Here is a 4,801-nt window from a genome sequence, read left to right on the forward strand (position 1 = left end):
CCATGTTCTTAACAGTGAAAAAGGTCTGGTCTCTGTACGACTGAAGCCTCACCTTGGAAATGTTCAATTTAGTTTTATCTTTGCAAACTCGAAGGTCAGTCACACCGGAAACTCCTGAGGCCAGCCGGAACCTCATTTAGTTTTGGAAGTAAAGAGGAGAGGAGGGACTCAGGTGCTGACCTTCTGGTAACCATACAGAATGTGTGGTGTTCTTCAAGTACTCTTTTCTTTTGAACCCAGCTCAAATAAAACCGTTATTCATCAGCACCTAACATCTTCATAATGGCGCTGTGGCGTTGTTGGAACGTGACCGTGCTATGCGTTAGCATCAGAAGTAGTGGCTGTGGAACAGTGTCCTCCCTCAACGACTGTGAACAGACACTGTAACATGTATTTATACTGTACACTCCAGGATGGATACTTCTGTTTGTTTAAAACTAATGTAAATATCAATAGCTATGCATGTTTATTTGATGTTAACTATGATAATAAAATAAACGAATCCTTGTTTACTTTATGGGACTACATGCATAACAGAGCTGGTGTTTTTATTCGGTCATGGTGTAGACGACAGCCTTGCACTCGGAGTGTGTTGCGGAAGTACACACATCCTCCTCTTAATCAGAGCTTTTGTGGTTCAGGTACTGTGGGTTAACAGTATAGGTACTGTAGCTGTAAAAAAGACATTTACATGTATCATGATGGTGCAGTGTATATCAATACCCATTATGTCTGCACAGATCATTTTGTACCAGATCCACAGAAAATAACATTTTATGTTACAGCTGTTTGTGACTTCATCAAGGTGTGAGCTGTCACACATAAATCCATTTGAGTGTCTAAGGCAACCACCCCCCCCCACACCCTCCCCAAAAAAAGATGTCAGTCATCATCAAGCATCTCCAGTTCTTGTTGCAAATGACGCCCTGAAAATGTAGTCCTATAGAGGCCTCCACTTATTTATAGATTTATTAATACTTGGATCAGTGCTAATGAAACACAGATCCATGTACGCAATTTGAGATATTATAGCTTAATAATAATAATAATAATAATAGTAAGTCTCTCTGCTCAATTCCTCATCCATTAGGCACACATTCGGCTGCCAATAGCTGACACTGGCAAGGTTCTGTGTCACATAGCTTTCACACCACGCTACGATGCCCAGGGGAATTATGGGAAGGCAGAAAGCGTGTAATCACCCAAACAACCTGCCCGCTTTCAGCGCATTAACACTTTGGCAAGCCAGCGTCAAAAATGGCACAAAAACAGGCCGGAAACATTTGGCTTTCTTCAAATTATAGTAGCAAATATTTTCAGAAATCAAATGCCTAACATATGTTGACAATATTGTTCAAGATTGAACATACTGTGTGCTGGGGGTTCTGAGATGGATGTACTGTATGTATAATTATGTATTTCATGGTCCATAGAGTATTAACTGTGACTTAATTCCTAGTGTTTCTGGGGCATGGGCTGTAAATGATTAGGATCGTATAGACAGAGCAAGGCAAACATTGTGCTTTTAAAGATTAATGTATTTACTTGTAAATGGTAAATGGACTGCATTTATATAGCGCTTTTATCCAAAGCGTTTTACAATTGCCGCCTCTCATTCACACACACACTCACACACCAGCGGTGAAAGGCTGCCATGCAAGGTACCAATCAGCTCGTTGGGAGCAATTAGGGGTTAGGTGTCTTGCTCAGGGACACTTCGACACGCCCAGGGCGGGGGAATCAAACCGGCAACCCTCCGACTGTCAGACAAACGCTCTTACCTCCTGAGCTATGTTGCTTGTTTTACCGCATCAAAGTTTATATTGTATCTGTACATACAGTAGCACAATAGGACCTGTAGATATTATATTATACAGAGGATATCTGTTCAATAGTCATTATTATATTTTATGCTGCAGCAGTAAGATATATTGGCTCAGGACTCACTGAGCTCCCTGCCTGTATTTTATGTTTTACTTTAATGTTTTTGAGTGCAGTCGCTCTGCTGTACTAGTTCTAATAGATCTTAGGTGTGGAGCTTTATGTAAGATGACAGGTGGCTTTGGACATTTAATTATCTGTGTCGGACTAAATGGATCTGAGGATGAAGATGGAGTACTGAGAACAGAGTACGGGTGGAATTAGTGTGTGCGCTCACAAATGGGTATGTTATTTAAAATAGTAATGAAAAAAATGAGTGAAATCTCTCCAACTTAAGTAGGAGAGATTGTGTAGCTAATTGTACCATTCGGCAGGATAAATACATGAATCATTATAGTCATAGGCTGGGATTTCAGAACTATAATAATCACACTAAAGAGACAAGTCTCAGTGTAACACATGAGAGTGTTCTGTAATGTGACTGCATTTCTTCAACAGAATAATGAATGTCCTTTTTGGCTGTTAGTGACTGCAATACTAAAATTTTAACATGAGGTGGTGCTACAGAATCATGTTTAACAAAAAAACAAACAAAAAAATGAACTGACTGGGGATTGTGCACTTCAGTTCACTGTCAGACATAATGTGATTATAAAATACATTTACGTGGGGAAAAAACAATACTAGTGAAAGTGCATCTAGGGAGAATTATAACCAGTACATTAAAAAATGTTTATTAATAATCCTTTCTAATATTTTAAGGAGCTTATGTTTTCTACAACTTTCTCCTGCTTCTTACATCATTAGTTGATGTAGGACACTTTTTTCGAGGGATGCTGGCACACAAGAGCGCACTACCGTGCTGAGCCTGAGTAATTTCCTCTCAGAAGGTTTACAGAGGCTTATGAACCCACATTTGTCCATTTGCCCCCTATGCCAGGCCTTTATCTCCCCACTGGGCATCTGATTAGGACAGCATTGCAGACCAGAATCCTCAGTAAAAACCTCTGTCTCTCCAGTTAGATCCTATCTTGTGTTATCCTCTTAGAGGAATGACTTCCAGTTACCTAAAAGAATTCTCCTTGCCAGGACTTCATAGGGCCACTGCCTTTGATATGGTTTCCAGACCCGCAAGTGTGCTTATTTGCTATTAAAGAAATGAAATTACTGCTAGAATTTTATTTCCCCTTTTTATTTATTCATTTTTTTCATTATTATTTCACCCCTGCAAAAAGGACAGTATGGTTTGAGGAGTTTGAAGGCTCTTTTTTTTATTTTTTATTTTTTTTGGAAATGTGCTATAGTTTCCAGAACATTCCAGCAGACTAGCCTGCTTCCCCATGGTGTAATGGAACTGATTATATCCGTTCCCCTCATTAATAAATATAAAATACCCACGACGTCATCAGAATCTCAATTGTGACTTTCATTCTCGGGCCATGTGTTATGAACAGCAGTGGAATGTGGTCCCGCAGCGTTAGGACTGAACTGCATGGAACAGAAGCCAAGACACCCCCTCCCCCCCACCCCCACCAACCTGTGTTCAAACCCTGGGTCAAAGGTCATCCCCTACCCAATGAGCAGTGTTCCTCGTTTTCTGTGCTTTCTCTTTTATTGTGACAGTGGTAATACGTCAGTCTGTTTTGGGGGTGGTCTCTGGAGAATCCATGCCTCTCTTGTCTTCACAGCATGCACTGTCCCTGGATGAGGGATGTCTTGTTTCACAGGGAGGTTAGGATTGGGGTTCAGACTGGGAGAGCAGACGCTGGCTCAGACGTTCCCTCTCCGGCACAGCTTCTCTCGTTGCTGCAACACGTTCTGCCGCTTGGAGAAAAACAGAAGGCATCTTTCACCAGCCAAGCCACAGGCCCCGTCAAAAATAAACCAAACACTCCACTTTTGTTGCCTCTTTTTATCAGCTGCAGAAGGAAGTTAGGAAACCACACACAGGAAAAAAAATTATGAAAATAGACAGCAGCTGCCTCAAAAACAAGTGAGGGACATCATTAAAAGCCTTTTATTTTCATTTTCTTTCCATACAACCCCTACTGACCATATTGGCTGGCTTTATTTTTATCTGCCATGTAGTATTCTACTAAAGGTTTTTAGGCAAAAATGGAATGCATGTGCATCTTTGGCTGATTAGTTTTTCCAACAATGTTACTGACCAGTCGACAGAGCTGGGTATGAACTCCAAAATAACTTGAGCAATTATGCATGGAAAGAGGATATTCAGAGATCCAGCTTGTGGCTTGTTTGTTTATTGGTTATTAACTTATAACACTATTTTGCCAATAGCTACAAAATAAGAGCCTATTAAAAAAATAAGGCCAGGGGTTATAAAAAATAGAATTTATGCATTTTAACTTCATTTTCAGAGTTACGAACATTTGAAAGTTACAAACCACCCCCATTCCCGAAGGGTCCAATTTCTGCTGTTTAGTAATGGCACTGAGATTTTAAAACCTTGACACAAACAACAGAAGGCCCTTTACCCCACCTCACCCCCCGACTATCTCACTGTCCTTCTGCTTTAGTTCTGAAGGTCATGGGATCATTGTTAAAGTGATGATGTGAAATTCAGTAACTTATAACATGGTTACAGGTAAGGACCAGAGTTTAGAAATATCTTTGTCCCTTTTCTTCTTTCTGTGCCTCTGGCCTCTGCCTCATAGGCTCCCTCTCTTTCTCGCTCTCTCTGAGGCAAGTTGAGCAAATTTTAATCAGCACTTAAATCTGAGCTGTTCCCCATTCTCTAAAAAGTCGTATAATTGGACTAAAATGAGATGTAGAAACAGACCCTGTGTATGTTGTTGGAGGTGTGACAATACAACCGCTTTACTGCATTCTCTCTCTCTGTCTCTCTGTCTCTCTGTCTCTCTGTCTCTCTCTCTCTCTCTCTCTCTCCCTCTCTCACTCT

This window comes from Anguilla rostrata, chromosome 18 (genome assembly GCF_018555375.3).
Source record: "Anguilla rostrata isolate EN2019 chromosome 18, ASM1855537v3, whole genome shotgun sequence".
Taxonomy (NCBI): domain Eukaryota; kingdom Metazoa; phylum Chordata; class Actinopteri; order Anguilliformes; family Anguillidae; genus Anguilla; species Anguilla rostrata.